Source organism: Vicia villosa, linkage group LG1, assembly GCF_029867415.1.
Source record: "Vicia villosa cultivar HV-30 ecotype Madison, WI linkage group LG1, Vvil1.0, whole genome shotgun sequence".
NCBI lineage: Eukaryota > Viridiplantae > Streptophyta > Magnoliopsida > Fabales > Fabaceae > Vicia > Vicia villosa.
In genome coordinates, this window is record NC_081180.1 from 93782321 (window position 1) to 93802492 (window position 20172).

Consider the following 20172-nt stretch of genomic DNA (forward strand, 5'->3'; position numbering starts at 1 on the left):
TTGCAACTCGACAATGGCTTGGTGATCATATTAGCAGTATTGTCCTCAGTCGAAACCTTCAGCACTTGGACTTCTCCACGCTCGATTACTCCTCTGACGAAATGCAGCCTCACATCAATGTGCTTAGTTCGCTCATGATATGCTGAGTTCTTCGACATGTGTATTGCACTTTGACTATCACATTTAACAGTGATACCTCGACCTTGAAGTTTCAGCTCCTTCGCAAAACCTTCAAGCCACAATGCTTCTTTCACAGCTTCAGTTAGGACAATATACTCCGCTTCAGTGGTTGATAGAGAAACAACCTTCTGAAGTGTTCCTTTTCAACTAATTGCAGTGCCAAGCATAGTGAAAACATATCCAGAAATAAATTTTCTGGAAACCATACAACCTGCATAATCAAAGTTGACATATCCTTCAATTGTTGCTTTACCATCTTCACCCAAGGCTCCACCATAAATTAGGACTCTGTTCAGAGACCCGTTTATGCACCTTAAAATCCACTTCAATGCTTTCTAGTGAGCCTTTCCAGGGTTCGCCATGTACCTGCTTACAAGACTTACTGCATATGCTATGTCGGGTCTAGTACAGACCATAACATATATCAAAGAACCAATTATATTAGCATATGGGATGCTATTCATATAGGCTCTTTCGACATCAATAATGGGACACTAATAAATACTCAGCTTGAATTGAGGGTTTGTTGGAGTTACAACTGACTTTGAATTCGACATACCAAACTTTTCGAGAATCTTCCGTAGATATGCCTCTTGAGATAAGCATAATTTTGACTTATTTATATCTCTTCGAATGTCAATTCCAAGAATCCTGGAAGCAGCTCCCAAATCCTTCATATCAAACTCCTTATTGAGTTCAGCCTTCACCCTCGTCACATCTTCAACATTATTGCTTGCTATGAGAATATCATCCACATAAAGCAACAAAATAACAAATGAATTACGAGGTCGAAATCTGAAGTAAACGCAGTGGTCGAACTGACTTCTAATGAAACTTATGCGTGCCATGAACTTGTCGAATATCCTATTCCACTGTCGAGGAGATTGTTTCAGCCCATACAAATATCTCTTTAACTTGCACACATAATCTTCCTTCCCCTTTTCGACATACCCTTGAGGTTGCCTCATCAGGATCGTTTCATCTAGATCACCATACAAGAACACAATCTTCACATCCATTTGTTCCAGTTCAAGATCGAACTGTGCTACCATGGCAAGCAACATTCGAATGGACCTATGCTTCACAACAGGAGAAAACACATCATTGAAGTCGAAGCCTTCTTTCTAAGTGAAACCCCTTACAACTAACCTTGCCTTGTATCTTTTCGACGTCACTTCTTCAATTCCTTCCTTAACTTTGAAAATCCATTTACAACTGACTAACCTTGCCCCGACAGGTTTCTTGACCAGTTCCCAAGTATGATTATCATGAAGAGATTTCATCTCATCATCCATGGCCTCCAGCCATTCAGTCTTATTTCGACTCCTCATAACTTCCTTATAGTCTCTAGGTTTTTCGTCTAGAACCTCACTTGCAGAGATTAAGGCATAAGCTATAAGATCTGCATACCCAAGTCTCTGAGGTGCCTTGATGACTCTTCTCGACCTATCTCTTGACAATAGGTAGTCATCGACAGTTTCCTCATCCTCAACATCTTCTGCTTCTTCGACTTCATCAGGGATAAGCAATTCAGCATCAACATGCTCCACCTCAACAAGAATCTCTACCTGTTCCAGCTCTTCGTCATATATTTCTGTACTTCGACCAACATCATCAGTTTTCTAAAAAGTCATTTCAGCTTCATTGAAAACTACGTCTCAACTGGTGATACACCTCCTGTGACCTGGCTCTAGGCACCATAGCCTATAAACTTTGACTCCTTCAGGGTATCCCATGAACATGCATTTCATAGCTCTAGGTTTGACATTGTCTTGCCTAATGTGAGCATAGGCTACGTAGCCAAATACTCTCAGTTTGTTGAGATATGGTGGATGTCCCGACCAAACTTCTTCAGGTGTCTTCATATCTAACGCTATCGAAGGACATCTGTTTATCAGATATGTTGCGGTCGAAACAGCCTCAGCCTAGAACAACCTCTTTAACCCCGTGTAGCGGGGAAAATCTGATATCGAAGCCATGGGATTGACTCGAATCAATATTCCGTTTGAAATCGCCGCCGCGCTTTATTTTTTCAAAGGAAAAGGGAAAAGAACGTAAAACCCAAATTTTTGTTTTTAAAACAAGAAAGAGATCTCAGGTACGGGTGTTGATTATATGAGGGGAAGGTTTAAAGCACCCCTCATATCTGTGGTATTCCACATGAACCTTTTTGAAAATCTGTGTGTGTGTGTGCTAAAAAAAAGGGTTTGTTTTATTTTTAAAATAAGCTCGGCAAAGCGTTTAGCTTTGGGCCTACATACCTCCTCGGTGCAATGGAGAAGTCAGAGCTAATGTAGTTCCGCTTTTTTTGGGAAAACATTTTAAAGAATGAATAAACACTTTATCGTCGTCGGAGAGAAATACTCAGCCATTGATCTTGAGCATGAGAACAAATGAGTTCTTTGCATCGCAAATGAAAGAAGGGCTCCAACTCGGATAAAATCAACGAGTATGCCACTAGCTCTCTCACGCGGAAAAGATCTCATTATATCAATCAATTTCAAAATCGTGGGGTATAACCACTCGTTTCGACAATTAACGGTGTCTAAACTTTTGAAGAAAAGCCACTAAGGGCGAAAGATATTTTTGAGAAAAAGGTTTTGAAAAGGTTGCAAACATAAGAAGGTTTTTGAAAAAGGGAGAAGATTTTGAAAATTTAAGAATGGGAGGAGATGAAGAGGCTATCTGTTTACGGTGATTTCCGGTAAACAACCGCTAGTCTTCCAAACTATAATAAATATGATTTGGTTACTTGCAGGATCGACTAGATTGATCCTAGGACACATAGTCAAGAAGATTGTTATCAATGTTCATTTGAATCATATTCGTAATTTGTCCTCTTCGATGAGTATTGTTTGATTCAAGAATCTTGGTAATTGCTTCGTTATATGTAATTATAACTTCAACAAGAAAGATAAATAACATAACATATGAAACTTAAAAATTGTTAAAACATAAAGAATTTTAAACTGCAGAAACGTTAAAAGATTTTGAAAGTAAATAGCATGAAAGTAATTCGAAAGTAAATGACGTTAAAGTAAAGATGCAGAAACGTAAATGGCAAGAAGTAAACGAAATGCAGTAATTCTGAAAGATAAAAACAAGAAGATAATACACATGTATTAAAGTGGTGGTGTCATACGTACATTTTCTCAGCGAACTCTTTCTCTTAACGCTTGATACTTGAGTAAATATGTGAGTGATTTGTACAAAATGAACACACGGAATCCTAACATAAAGACCCCTATTTATACTAGTTTCGACCTTAACGGTCCTACACTAATCTGCTGCCACGTTTCTCATCAGAACTTCCAGCGAAGCCATCTGTTGTTGAACGGTTACGAAACCGTCTTCGAATTTCAAATCTTCCCGCCTGAGTCCATCTTCGACGCGTGGCAGTGTATTAAACAAACACTACTAAAAAACACGCTAAGTAGTAATACTTGAATACATATTCTATGAATTTTGTCTAAGTCCCGAAGACATATGCTTTCATTAATCTTTCAGCGTTCACTTATCTTCATCGAACTTAGAAGTCTTTATTTTTCCGAAGCATGGCCATTAGTAGCCATTTTTTAAGGGATGGTCATCAGTAACCATCTTTCCTTCGATTCTCAACTCCTTCGAAGGATAAACAACATAAAATGAAATCTTCAGCTAACAAATTGCCCCCAATAAATGCCTGTTTCGAGAATCAACAGAAATAGGCGTTTCTTGCCATTATAAGATTTCGTTTTTATGATCCTTGAAAGTTCCAAGACTGCTGACTAGCGTCATAATCACTGATAACACTGTTTCCGAAACGTCTTGTCATTTTCAAAGATGTCTTCTCATAACCTACATTCCCACGTTTTAACCTTACTTCCTGATCATTACTCCTACATACTAGGAGTGAAGCTAACTCATTTGACCGCCGTTGGATTAAATCACCAGCCGCCACGTGTCTCTCGGGTTTTACCCAAAAGATTTTAAAAAGGTTTCCGTTAAACCTTTAAATACTTGATCTTGTGTCTCTATACCGCCTTTCATTCATCTTCTTCACCAAAAAATTTAAACATCTTCACTCTTTTCAGAATCTTGTTCTTTTAAAAATTTTATTCATGGCTTCATCTTCAAATGTTCTTCAACCCGCTTTGAAGCTCCAATCAACAACACGTTCTGGGGAACGAGAGTTCGTTCCGAACCCTAACACTGAAGAGATACGCGCTATTTACGCTTCCCAGGTAATCATTCCCTTTGAACTTTCTGGAAAAACTCTTGCTTTTATGGGTCCGTTACCGAGTGAAAATATCCGATCCGTGAATAAGTTTTTCCCTGCTTACTATAAAACTAGACCATTAGTTAGCAAAGTTAAGATAGATGAAGACGGTCGCTCTCCTTTAGGCAAATCTGCTAATATTGAGGAAACTTCAACCGCAATCCCTTTAGCTTTAAACAAAATTAGGTTAAACTATATGACCAATTCTGTAAAAGTGTTTAGGTCAATCCCTTTAGCCAAAGATCCTGACTTGTACTATGCCTGGCTAGAAAGGGTAGAGAAACAAAAAGGATCCTTCTGGAAAACATTAGGAATATACGATTTGATCCAACTGTCAAGAACGGGTTTAGAATACAATCAACCCATGTTAGTAGCAGCGGTTCATTTTTGGGATGCTTCTCACAACACCTTCCATCTCCCATGTGGAATGGTTACCCCCACGCTTTTCGACGTGGCCGCTATTACAGGACTTCGACCAACTGGTGAAACCTTCGACCCCAATGAGATGGACAATGACACTATTGGTTTTAACGATTCGCAAGTCACTTATACGACATTCATCCAGAAGCATCATATTACCACTGAAGCGACAGTATCTGATGAAGAGCATATTGCTTTTCTAGCATTATGGCTTTCACGATGTGCCTTTTGTTCAAGGTCTATCCAAGTTGCGAAAAGGTACCTTTGCATGGCTAATCAATTGCATGCTGGAAAAAAGTTCAACCTCAGCCAACTACTTCTAGGGTCTCTTTATGAAAACCTTAGTGAAGCTGCGAATCTTACCAAGAATTTCAAATCTGGCAGTTTACTTTATGCTGGTCCTTTTTGGCTATTGCAACTATGGCTTAATGCTACATTCGAAACTCATCTTCCCTTTCGAGGAGATGTCAATGAGGAAGATAGCACAATCAAAAATCGAACTATAGAAGGGACCAGGTTAGCTTACCTAACTCCAAAAGAGGAAATGGGAAAGCTTCATGAACATTTCTTGGCGTATTCAATGATGTTTGCTCGGCGTGACCAGTTCGATCCTTCTATGGCCCCATTTGTACACAGAACAATAGGTCCTGAATGGTTTACTCGAAAATTTCCACCAACATCTCAGGATCAACAAACTGAATCTATGGAAATTTGGAAAGCCTTTCTGACTCCAAAATTGTTTTCCCACCGTCTTCGACCATCAAAGGGTCAATGTATCCTCACGTGCTATCAACCGAACTTGGTCTCAAGACAATTTGGGCTAACTCAAATAACACCCAAGTGCTTATATGAGAAAAGGAACCATATGTGTTTCCATACTTTGTATTTGACTGAAGAAGAATGTGAACAAAAAATCGACAAATACGTTGACATCACCAATCTTTCTCCTATTCCTTTTGAACCTTCTTTTTACTCTACACCAGATTTTCATCAATGGTGGACAGAGTATTATAGCTCTCAAATTTTTGATGCTGATAGCCTTGCTCAGGAACTAACTGCAGCTTTCAATGATGTGCAGGAGAACTTCCAAAAAGGTACTTCTACTCATATTAAAGAAATCCAAGCTTTTCAAAAATTCTTTGAAACTATCTATAGGCCTGATGATCTTAGTCGGACCGTTCGTGAGGCTGCAGTCACTTTGCGCGAAAAGTTTACCGCCAAACTAGCTAAGTTGAAATTGCCCTCGTATGTTCGACCAGAACTACGTTACGAAGTGGCTTTCAAACTCAATCCTCCAAAATTTCCCCCACTACCAAGTGCTGATTTTGGTGTGGCTCTAAGTCCTCCTTTCCCAGACTGGTTCGTGTGTGGGAATGCTCTCAAAATTCTTCAAGAGAGTACCAAAAAACGCGCTGAACGAGTGGTTCTGACTAAGCATACCTTGGATACTTTCAAAGGACATCTTCATATAGATCTTAAACATGTCCGTGTCCTGACTCCAATACCTGAAGGTCTGGATTAAGGCAATCTTTTCGACTGACTTATCTTTTCTTTATTGATATACTGATTTCAGTCTCAACTACAGCTGTTGCACGAAGGAGGAAGATTAAGGAAGCTTCTGCCCCAAAAGACTCTGGGACATCTAAAAGCAATAAACCAAGTGGGAGTGACTCCCTTGTCACTGATAAGAAGCCCACGGTATATACTCATCTCATACTCTCGATCTTGTACAATATGTGATTAGTATTCATCTTTCTCATTTTCCACTTGCCAGAGTTCGAAACCCCCAACGGGTTCGAAGCGTAAAGCTTCTTCGACCACTGGTTCGGATGGCGAAGATAAATCCCCTCCTCAAACTAGACAAGGACAGAAGAAAAAATACAAAGCTGTTACCCCTTCGAGAAAAGGGAAAAAGGCAAGTCCTTCCAAAGCTGCTTCTCCTGGTGATAAAGCGTCCTCTGAAGAGTCTCCTTTGAAAGCTGCTAGTAATGCTTTCGTTGTAGAAAGTCATAATTCAAGTCCAGACAATATTCCACCCAAGGTACTTTGGGTTTGTCCCACATATCATCTTATGATTTTAACATTATTGTACTGACACTTTACCTTGTTATTGCAGGATGATGCTGGCACTGCTACTTCCGGTTTTAAGGATCCTGGCCTCACCATTGATGTTGACAAACTTTATGGTAGTTGTCAAACTTTAACTTTCGCTAACTAAACTCTTCAAAAGTTTATTTATTTTTGAATAACTTTGCTCTGTTTAACATAGGTACCTCTCAAAACCAAACTCGTGTTCTTTCACCAGTCTTCGAAGACGTTAGGCCAATTGCTACCATATTGCCTAGTGAACCAGTCGAAGAAAGCCACTCTACTGATGAATCCCCATCTACCCATCAAGGCAAAAATTTGGAAGAGGATCATTCGTTCTCAGGCAGCGATAATGTGAACCAGCAATCACATAACTATGAAGATTCCGCGTCGGAGAAAGATGCTATGGAAGAGATTTCTCAGCCTGAAAAACCAGTTTCTCATGGAACTTCTACTCTTGACGCAAAAACCATTCCTGAGACAACTTCGACGCCTGCCCCTACGAAGCCTACTCCTTCGGAGCTTGAACAACTTAAACAAACTGATCCTCTTGGGTTCCTAAAGGCTATCATGAATGTGAATACTTCTTCACTTTCGGAGCCTGATGTCTCTCCAGCTGTAACTGCAGATTCTAGTGACAAGGAAGATACTCCTAATCTTCTTCGACAGATAAAAGAGAGATTCTTTGGGGTTAATCTTGTAGATGTTCTTAACCGGGACCCTGTTAAAAGCTGCAACTTAAATCAACTTTTAAAGAAAGTAGATTTGGTTCAAGTTTCCCCAGAAGTCTCAGAGATGATTGTTCTGCTAGGCTCTCTCCTTGAACAACTCCAAGCTAACATTCTTCGAAAGCAAAATGTCGAGAAAGAATTATCTGAGATAGAGGCCACTCATGACTCTTCATGGAATTCTGCTGTGGAAGCCACAAAACAAGGTGAAGCCCTCAAGCTTAAATATTCGGCGAATCAAAAAGCCATTGATGAATATGAGAAGAAAATCAGCTCCTGGAAACAAGAAATAAAAATGCTCGAGGGCAAGATAAAGGAAGCTGAAAGTAGCCAAGCAGCCCTCCAAGAATCTAACCAACAAGATTTGCTCGAAGTGGTGCAGTCAGGAATCAAACATTTCGAGACTGCACAGAAGTTAGTGCCAGAGATCGAAAAGTTGAAGAAACAAAGGGCACTAATTGAACTTCGAATGTCCTCATGGGAAACTCAATATCTGAAGATCAAAAGGGATCTCCCTGAGGACTTTAGCTAGATGTCTTCAATCTTGTTTCATTTGTTGGATTTTTATTTTGTAATCGAGACATATAATATTTGTACGCCTGACTCCCATTTCTATCTATAATATTTGCTTGCATTAATTTTAACAAATCTTTCAATTTTCTGCCAAATATATCTTTAGATTTCCTACAGTGCTTTTATCAAATGCAACATGTAGAACCTGAACATCCTTCGCAGCACTCTTGCCTCTAGACTTGACGTTTCCACTTCTTCTAGCCATAATCATTATTAAAAGTGACGTCACTTTCTCCAAAACGTCGGTTTTCAGACGTGCGTGCATCAGTTTTAATGATTACTTCTCAACTTCCAAGGGCGGGAAACGGCGGAGGCCATAACTTCTCATTTTTGAAAAACGAACCGCAGTCTAATTACTCATTAAAAATGTAAAACCAACCTTCAGTATTCTCCTTCTATATAAAGGGTTCCATATTACTTTTATTTCTTCATTCAAGTATTTCTTCCCCAAACCAAAACACAGAAAAAAAAGAAAACACAACCCTTTCCTCTCAAACACCATTTTTCCCTGAAATGGCTGGAATTCTCTCCTTTAACGATCTCAAAGCTCTCATCAAGGGTGAGTTCAGACTTGATGAGGATGAACTCGTTCGTTATTTCATTAACATTGAAAACCTCTTTGCTAATCAGGAACTGAACTTCTACTTTGAGGAAGTCCTGGAGGGTGCCATCTACCCTAATATGGTGGCAGAGTTTTGGATGAATGCGTCTTTACGCATGGACCCTGAAGGTAGAGCCACCATTGATTCATCCGTTCGACATGCTCACCTTAGCATTACCCCCACCACTATTGCCAATCTCATAAGATGCAATAACTCCGGAGCAACTTTTGATGATAATGTTTTCAGCATGACTACTCATATCATGTTGAGAACACTCATGGACAGTGATCGCTACAGCGCACAAACCATCAGGATTTGGCACCAAATGCTCGTAGGCAACTTTCAACCTCGGGTGATTGATGAGAATAACATCATGGTTGAAGATCTGGAGTTTATTCTCTGTGGTATTCGGGGAAGAAAGATTAACATACCTTTGATGATCTTCAAAGGTCTTGTCAAAGCTGTTGCTATCGGCGTGGACCGTCGAGAAAGTGTAACTTGTCTTCCATACGGGAGACTCCTTAGTTACATTTTTCTCAAGAAAGGCGTAGTGAGAAGAATGCGTGATTCTGGGGCTAGGGACATGTTCGAAGCTGAACCTGTTCCTGTGCTATCTCTGGAAGGTCTAGATGCCAGAATTAACTAGCGAGTCTAGGTTTAATCTTTTTATATGTCTATGCCTTCCTCTCTTTTTGTAATCTCAGATCCTATTTCTGGATCTTTTTGTAATGAAATGTATTTCCATGCTTGCAATGAAAAGAATATTTTGGTGTTTTGATTTTTCTTTCCATAATTCTTTCTGATTCTAAAGCCCTTTTGATCAATGTGAAGTATATTTTGACACATGCCTGACCATTTTGGCTTTTCGTAGTACTTTGAGTGTCTACGTCTTTGCAATCTTTACTTCATGCATGCTAGGTTTATATCTCTTCAAGTATTTCCCGTTTACTCTTAAGATCCTGCGATCTTCTGCTAACTCTTCAATTTCGTAGGCATTGTTCGAGAATACTTTTAAGATTCGAAAGGGTCCTTCCCAATGTGGGGACCATTTACCAAGTGCCTGATTCTTTCGATCTATAGGTAGAATAACTTTCCAAACTAGATCATTATTAACAAAAGTTTTACCTTTCACCTTTTTGTTATATGCTCTGGACACTCTTTCCTTTTGCCTTTTTATCATTTCCAGCGCTCGAAGCCTGTCTTCGTCCAAATCTACCAACTCGTTCATCATTAATTCCCAGTATACGTTGGGAGGAATGTCTGCTTGCCTTTGTATACTTACTGATTGCAAACATATCTCAATTGGAAGTACTGCGTCATGTCCAAACGTTAACTGAAAAGGAGTTGTATTTGTGGCTTCTTTTGGAGATGTTCGACAAGCCCAAAGTGCCTGATCTAAAGTCTTATGCCAATTCTTGGGTTTCTTTCCTACATGTTTCTTAATAAGGCCAATTATTACTTTATTTGCTGCTTCAACCTGGCCATTTGCTTGAGCATAATAAGGTGTAGAAGTAAATAACTTGAAACCTATTTCTCTGGCAAAGTCTTGCATTTTTCGTCCAGTAAAGACTGATCCCTGATCCGTTGTTATGCTTTCTGGGATTCCAAACCTATATATAATATGTTTTTGAATAAACTCAATCACAGCCTCTTGATCCACATTTGCCAGCGGTATTGCTTCGACCCATTTTGTGAAATAGTCTATTCCCACCAAAATGTATCTTTGACCTTTAGAGGACTTGGGGTGAATTTCTCCAATCAAATCTAGTGCCCATCCCCTAAAAGGCCATGGTTTTACTATCGTACTTAGTTCGTTTGCTGGGGCGTGTTGGATACCTGCGTGTTCTTGGCATTCTTGGCACCCTTTTGCAAATTCTATGCAATCTTTTAACATCGAAGGCCAATACATCCCATATCGAAACAAAAGCCATTTCATTTTGTGCCCTGCTTGATGTGCACCACATGCCCCGCTATGTACGTTCGACAGAGCCAAGTATGCTTCTGCTTCTCCCAAGCATTTTAACAATACCCCTTCAGGAGTTTTCTTGAACAATTCATTTCCCATCAGATAATATGACAGGGCTCTATACTTGATTTTTCTGTCTGTATCCGTCGAAGGATTTTTCAGATAGTTAATAATTGGACTCCTCCAATCCGTGTCTGTTAATGAATCTATATTCAGTACCTCGAATTGTTCTTTGTTGGCATAACCCAACTGTGAGTTCTCCAGATCACTTGGCGAAAGTTTAGTAAACATTGCTCTTCCTCTTACTTTAATCAATTCTTCCAACTTTTCTTTTGATAATTTATATCCTGAGGCTAATTGTGCCAAGTCGTTTGCTTCCTGGTTATTCACTCTTGATACGTTTTTTAATTCCACATATTCAAATTTCTTGAGTAGCCTATTTGCATTAACAAAATACATGATCAAATTCTCTTTGATACACTTGTACTCTTTTGTCAATTGCTTGATGACCAATTCGGAGTCTCCTTTAATTTCGACTCTGGTTGCCCCCAATTCTAACAAAGCCTCAAGTCCAGCAATCAATGCTTCATATTCAGCTTCATTATTGGAGCATAATGGACCTTCAATTTTATACTTGAGCTTTGTTGGAATTCCATCAGGAGAAATTATCAATATTCCAACACCAGTACCCTCTCTATGTGTTGAACCATCGAAATATAGCTTCCAAGGTTTCAAATCCACATAATGCTGATGATTCTCAACCACCGCATGGTCAACAATGAAATCTGACACAATTTGACCTTTCATTGCCTTGAGAGGCTGAAATATTAATGAATATTCAGTAAGGGCTAAAGCCCACTTGCCAATCCGACTATGTAGTATTGGCTTAGATAACATGTGTTTAATAACATCACAATGAGATGAAACGTAGACGTCAACTGGCTTTATATAATACTTAAGTTTGATACAAGAGAAATATAAACAAAGGCAGAGTTTTTCTATATCAGTATATCTAGTCTCTGCATCATTGAGTACTCTACTTAAGTAATAAATGGCTCTTTCGATGCCGTTCTCATCTTCTTGGGTTAACATGCTGCCTATTGTTTTATCTGATGCTGAGATATACAGGCGCATGTGCTTCTTCCCATTCGGGGGAATGAGAATTGGTGGACACGTCAAGTATTGCTTTATTTGATCGAAAGCTTCTTGATGTTCTGCACTCCATTCGAACTTTCCTTGCTTAAGCCGTAATAGGGGCGAGAAAGCTTGGGTGCGTCCACTTAAGTTAGAGATAAATCTTCTCAAGAAATTTATCTTACCCAATAAAGATTGCAATTCTTTCTTCGTGGATGGAGACTTGGTTTCCATAATGGCTTTTGTCTTGTTTTGGTTGATTTCTATCCCTTTTTTGTGGACTACGAAACCCAAGAAATCACCTGCCTGCACAAAGAAAGCACATTTAAGGGGATTCATCTTCAAGCCATATTCCCTCATTCTTTCGAATGATTGGCTTAGATGATCGAGATGACTCATACCCGAGGTAGATTTTACCACGATGTCATCTATATACACTTGCATGAATGTTTCTATAAAGTCATGAAATATAGAATTCATTGCTCTTTGATAAGTTGCCCCAGCGTTTTTCAGACCAAAAGGCATCACAATCCATTCGTAAGTGCCTATTGCTCCTGGGCAACGAAATGCTGTCTTGGATACATCATCTTCTGCTATAAAAATTTGATTGTATCCTGAATATCCATCTAACATGCTCAAATACTCAAAACCTGCGGCTGAGTCTACTAGCATTTCTGCTACGGGCATAGGATACTCATCTTTAGGAGTAGCTGCATTAAGGTCACGAAAGTCTATGCATACTCTTAATGAGCCATTCTTTTTAATTACAGGTACTATATTAGCAATCCACTCGACATACCTTGTAGTTCGGATAAATTTGCAACGCAAGAGTCTTTCGACTTCTGTCTTAATCTTCGAGTGAATCTCTGGCGCGAACCTTCTGGGAGTTTGCTTTATTGGCTTCTTCCCTTCTTTTATTGGTAATTTCAATTCGACTAAGTCTCTTCCGAGACCAGGCATCTCATCATAATCCCAAGCAAAACAATCTCTGTTGTCTTTCAACATTTTGATGATCGTTGCTTTCAACTCAGGCTCTAGTTTCGCGCTAATGTATGTTATTCTCTTTTGATCATTGTCTCCAAGATTTACTTCTTCAAGAGGATCTTGGGCCAACATCTTTATGTTCGACGCCATTGGGTCTTTCTCGAATCCCAAAGGTTCTTCATCGTATATTGCATCTAACCTCTGACTTGGTTCTTCTCTTATGATCTCTTCAACTGGAGCCGTGTCTTCAGGGGATTCGAAACTCGTACGTATCTCCAATTCTGTTGTTCCTTCCTTGTTTGGAACTGTATCTATCTTTGTACTTGATAGTTCGGCTTCGAGAGCCGCCTTTCTTTTGTTCTCGGCCACATAGGCCGAAATCTTTTCGAAGAACGCAGACTCAGACATGATTAATGTCATCGTCCCAGCCCGTTGGCCGTACTGCTGGATAATTCTCCGATGTTGCTGGATCTGGTGGACCATCCATGATCTCCCTATCCCATTGGAATCCATTTGGATGCAAAGTCAAATAGTACAATGCATTTCTATTTGGAGCAAACATCTCTTCAGCAGCATGACAAGGACCTATGTTTGCCAGGTTCCTATCGAAGTTGGTTCTATTTACCTGGTTGACTTCAGCCATGTAGTAACTCTGATCACCTTCGATATTCTCCACTATACCATCTTCTCTCCAAATCGTCACCCTCTGATGCATTGTTGAGGGTACAGCTGCTACACCATGAATCCATTCTCTACCAAGCAAAAGGTTGTAGTTTGCTTTTGCTGGTATAACCATAAACATGGTTGGCCTCGTAACTGAGCCTACTGTCAAATTGACTTGAACAATTCCCAGTGTTTGTCCTATTTTGCCTTCATAATTAGATAAGACCATGTTATGTGGCCTTATATCTGTATCGAACATACCAATTCTTTTCAGCATATATTGAGGCATTAGGTTCACTGCTGCTCCTCCATCAACTAAGACTTTATTAATACCAACATTCTCAATCTTCGCCCTGATGTAAAGTGGCTTCAAGTGGTTTCGCATACCCTCATCTGGTCTCTCGAAGAAAGCATTCTGTTCTTCTACTGCACCATTATTCAGCATATAGTAACACACAGGTCTGTGTTTTGTCATTTCTTCGATATCAGCCTCTTCGCAGTCTTCTACTTCAACTTCCTGGTTAAACTCGTGAGGGAGTACAGATACTACATTACAATTAAGATTTATGGATGACACTCCATCGGAATCAAAATCATTTGTCATTCTATCCTCTTCTTTCCAGGAATTTGAACGAATCTTCTCTTCTTCATCTAAGAGTTTCTCAGCTTCGAACAACCTGCGTTCCACTGGAGGTTTGTTTAACTTTGCCCCCTGGTATGAGACTTGGTTGCTACTAGATTCTCCAACTTCTCTTGGCCTGTATTCCTTCTGAGACTTTTTTATTCTCTGATGCCTTCTCCACTGGGATCGAGACATAGGATTTTTTCCTTTATAATTCTCCAATCGATATGCCTCTCGATTTGGTCTTTGAAATTGTTTCCTATATGCCATTGCAGTTCTTCCACCTTGGTCCCAACTCCGCCATTTGTTGGTTCTTGCATCAGCTTGTACCCACCTATCCTTGGGTGCATTTGCAGGGACTTTGAACGTCACCCTTCGAGTCCTAGGATGTGGGCTATCAGGCCTCTTTGTTGGAGTCCAAATGTCGAAACCGTACAGGTTGGGACGCAACCCCTGAGTTTCTTGACTCATGTAGCAATACACACGTTCGAATGATCGTGCTAGCATTTCGTCATAGACTGCCCCACATCTTGGGCAGAGAGCAACTTCAGTGTTTTCTTTGTGGCATCTGACCAAAAATCCTACCAAGCTTTCCTCCATCTTTGGGTACAGTTGTAGTAGGGGATTTGGCTCTCTTCCTGGGTGTTCCCACCTTTCGCGTCGAACCCTTTCGAAGTTGGCTTCGACCCTTCGATTCAGCATGATCGAACACCTTGGACACATCCATTGCTTACCACCATTTCTTTCGTGGCAATTCCAGAGATATTCTTTGAGGCTTTCGGTTCTTGGAGGAACTTAGATGCCCCCATTTTTCCTCGCTAGCCATGTCTCTAGTTCGCCAAATTCAGACACTGGTCGTCTGGCGCTAACCATGTTAACCGCTGCTGGAGGGACTTCAGAAATCTGGATTTTCTGGAGTTTCATCCTGAGGTCTTCAGTGGCCTCGCTGTTTTCTTCCTTCGAGGCTTCAGTTATTTCTGCCTTGGAAGATTCTTCAACATCAGTATTGAAGATTATGTCACCATTTAGGCTTTCAGTAGCCTGCTTTCCATTGAACTTTGATTTAGTTTCTACAACTTCGACTTCAGACGCCTCCACCATGTTGATATCTTCTACCTCGCAGAGGCTAGCGTCAGCAATGTTTAGGGGATTGGTATCGACCCTCATATGACTCTTGGTCTTGTCAGCAAACTTCAACCTTCCATCATTGAGAGCATTTTGAATTAGATCCCTGAAAAGAAAATATTGAGAAGTTTTATGGCCTAAAAACCCATGATATTTGCAAAAACCTCTTTTCTTCCGTTGTTCCAACGGAGGAATTTTTGAATTTGGAGGTAGTATCATTTGGCCATCTTTTACCAATAAATCAAATATTTCATCACACTTGGTAATGTCGAATGTATAAGTTTTCTTAGGGAACCTATCACTCTTATCGTTTTCTACTGGATTTTTTCCATTGGCAGGATTTAGCAATTTACAAGCATAAGGTGGCGCTTCTTTCAATTCAGCTAAGTCTATTTCAACTTCTTCAGGGCTATATGAGTCATCGAAAGACTCATTCTCAGCATCCTTGGCTTCGACGTATGCCACTCTTTCTTTCTTATAACTTTTAATTGCCCTAGCTTTTTCTGCCTTCAGACGTTCGACTTGTCGAACCCTATCTGCTAATTGGGCCATGTCCCTAAGGTATTGGGTATCTAGTTTCTTTCTTATTGAATAATCTAGACCACCTGCAGCCATTTCAACAAGTTCATGCTCCGGGACTGTTGTAAAACACCTTGATTTCAACAAACGGAACCTATTTAAATAATCATCAATTGTTTCTGTGAATTTTCTTTTAACACTGGCCAATTCTTTCAAGCTTATCTTAGTTTGGCCCATGTAGAATTGCTCATGGAAAAGTCTTTCTAAGTATGCCCATGCATCTATCGAATTTGGTGGCAAAGTAGTAAACCAAATGAAGGCATTTTTTGTCAGCGAACTAGGGAAATATTTAATCCTTAGATCCTCGTTTCCCGCTAAGTCTCCTGCTTCTGTTAAATATCTAGCAATATGTTCCACAGTTGACTCATTAGTTTCGCCAGAAAATTTTGTGAATTTAGGAACCTTAGTTCCCCTAGGCAATTCTGTTTGCATGATATAATCTGATATAGGGGATGTATAATTTGGACGTCTGAGTCCAGTACTAAGGCCATTATTGGCCATAACCCTTTCTATCATGGCAGTTAAATTATTTTCTGTGGCCAGATTTTCTCTTCTGACTCTTTGAACAATCTCATCTGGGTGTTCGTTCCTACCCACAATCCTTAATCTGGGTTGCTCCTCCTCCGTTTCTTGTCGGACGGGGACAGTTCTTTGATTTGGAGCTTCTAAGTTAATTATTGGAGTTCCTTCGAACACCTCTGTTCTTCGTGAGGGGCCTACATCCCTAGTAGCCGTCCTAGATGATGGAACCATGTCTTGTACACGTTCTAAAATGAGCCTCTCTTCTTGATTTGAAGGCTATTTGTCTTTCCTTTTAGGTGGTGTTACTTCCATGAATTCTGCCATTCGATTCATATGAGATGATATCTTTTGGAAAGTCTCCATGTTTTCTCTATTCGTAGTAGTAACATTTGCCATTAGTGGGCTTAAAACTGAAGTCAATTCTCTGGCCAAAACCCCTACCATATCATGGTTGCTCGCATCCATTTCTTGTCGAAATGCTGCTTGGTTATTTGTGGTAAAGTGAGGCATCTGGGTAGAGAAACCAGTGTTATGTGCACTTCGACCCACTGAACTAACATTTGGTGAAAATGTCGCATTGTTAGTTGGGGCATATATATGTCCTGTCCCTCGTACGCCTGTTCCATATGGGTATGGCATTCCGTATGGATTATTTGGTCTCCATTCGAAAGCGGAGTTCGTGCCTTGACCAAATAAATTGTTTGCAGCATTTGTCGAGGCAAACAATACGTCCTCTGCGCTTGTGGATGAGGGTGCGGTTGTCGACACTGAAACTGGAACAGTCCCTGAGGGTGCTGTATTATTTTCAGGCATAGTCTGGGAATTATCCGCAGGTCTCGATCCATTTGGACCCGTTGCATCTCGTGGTTCTTGAGTAGAAGTCGAATTTGCCGCTCCTGATCCTGAACCTTATGGGGGATCTTGATTACCCCCTGCACTGGCCGTAACGACCATTTTCTTGTTGTACCTTCGTTTGGGAATCGGTTGTGCACTGTTCTTTAATTTACCGTTCCTAAGGTTCATACAAGATCTTGATATTGTCTAGACAAAAATAAAGCACTTGATTAAAAAAATCTGCTTGACACTGTCCCACTGGGCGTGCCAATTTGTTTACGGTGATTTCCGGTAAACAACCGCTAGTCTTCCAAACTATAATAAATATGATTTGGTTACTTGCAGGATCGACTAGATTGATCCTAGGACACATAGTCAAGAAGATTGTTATCAATGTTCATTTGAATCATATTCGTAATTTGTCCTTTTCGATGAGTATTGTTTGATTCAAGAATCTTGGTAATTGCTTCGTTATATGTAATTATAACTTCAACAAGAAAGATAAATAAGATAACATATGAAACTTAAAAATTGTTAAAACATAAAGAATTTTAAACTGCGGAAACGTTAAAAGATTCTGAAAGTAAATAGCATGAAAGTAATTCGAAAGTAAATGACGTTAAAGTAAAGATGCAGAAACGTAAATGGCAAGAAGTAAACGAAATGCAGTAATTTTGAAAGATAAAAACAAGAAGATAATACACATGTATTAAAGTGGTGGTGTCATACGTACATTTTCTCAGCGAACTCTTTCTCTTAACGCTTGATACTTGAGTAAATATGTGAGTGATTTGTACAAAATGAACACACGGAATCCTAACATAAAGACCCCTATTTATACTAGTTTCGACCTTAACGGTCCTACACTAATCTGCTGCCACGTTTCTCATCAGAACTTCCAGCGAAGCCATCTGTTGTTGAACGGTTACGAAACCGTCTTCGAATTTCAAATCTTCCCGCCTGAGTCCATCTTCGACGCGTGGCAGTGTATTAAACAAACACTACTAAAAAACACGCTAAGTAGTAATACTTGAATACATATTCTATGAATTTTGTCTAAGTCCCGAAGACATATGCTTTCATTAATCTTTCAGCGTTCACTTATCTTCATCGAACTTAGAAGTCTTTATTTTTCCGAAGCATGGCCATCAGTAGCCAATTTTTAAGGGATGGTCATCAGTAACCATCTTTCCTTCGATTCTCAACTCCTTCGAAGGATAAACAACATAAAATGAAATCTTCAGCTAACACTATCCTATTGCGTAAAATAAAAGCTAAGGAAAAGAACGGTCTAACCGGAATAAGAAGCCAACACTTGACATTATGAGTCAAGGAAGATTTCCCATCCTTTGGAATTATCAATACCAACACATTAACACTTGGGGGATCCAGATGAACTTATTGTCTTAGCACCACTTTTTATTAAGCACATTAAAATTCTGACGAAAATCGGACAGAGTAACGGCTGTTTTCGGGTAAAATCCTTATCTCAATGCCTTGGAATTAACCATCAAGGGCTTTCAAGGAAATACCTGCACATACAAACAGACAACAATCCAATGCCAGACAGACAGAATAATCACAGAGTAATAACAGAATAAGAGTCCAGAGGCACTAGGTCCATAAGTCCGAATCTCCAAAATGCTAGGGATAGTAACCAATAGTCCAAAGAGAGCCTTATGTGTTTTTTAGATTTTGGTTGTTTATTAGTGTTTTAGCATAAAAGTAAAGTATGGTCCAAGTGGACAAAAGGAAAATAGCGGAAGCATAAACATAGTTCCAAGGGGACAAAGAAAAAATAGCGGAATTATAAACGTCCAAATGGACAAAGAGAAAATGGCGGAATGTAAATATGATGAAATGATAAAATAAAGCGAGAAATATAAAGAGCAATATAATAAAGGTGCGGAAATTAAAGTTAGTTGTTAGATGTTAAAGATAACCATCTTGAAACTTGTCAAGTATGTTATCAAAGTTAGTAGGAAGATCTATGGTGAGTGAAGGATGTACTCGGATTTAAATTCAATAGAAACTTATCAGAAGCTTGATAAAATCATAGCGACTACACGATAAATTTCCATAAGTCATAAATCAACCGCATACAATTCTCTTCCATGTTGGATCTTTTTATTCGGGACACGAAATATTGCGCTATGTTAAGCAGATCGCCAAGTGATTTATGTAGAAATCACCCTACAACGAGGCCGGTCAAAACTTTATGTGCTAATGCATGCGAGAAGAACGATATATAGATCGCCTTCCGAAAGCAATACCGCACGAAAAGAAAATAGGTAACGATCTAGTCTTTACTAAGAATCCATAAGAATTCTCAAAGTATTAAGACTTTCATCGATCAAAAGAAAAAAAGGAGAAGAAGAAGATAAAATGCATAAAGATAATCAACTCACACTATCATTAATATCATTCATCCATCTTGATGGATTAGGTCATTTCAAACCTATCAACACCCAAGATCCAATGATATTAATGAAGTGGAGGAAGTAGGAAACCAAAACAAGCATAAAAAAGGCAAAAAACCACATTCTGCCTGCTGGAAATCGATTTCATGCAGGGGGAAATCGATTTCCATAGTGCAGTTTTCAAAAAAAACAAGTTACGTTCAGCAGGAAATCGATTTCAGCCTTAAGGAAATCGATTTCCTCAGTCTAAATTTCAGCAAAAACAACATTTAAAGGCATGAAACTTGATTTGAACAAATATACAAACACCTTATGATCACACATCAACTTGAGCACAAAATTTCCATCACAAAACCAGCAAATATCATCAATATAGCATCAAAGATGCATTGAACACAAGCAATAAAGATCTACATCATGGATCTAGCAAATTACCACTTCTTGAACAAAGATTTTGGAGTAGCTTCAAGAGCA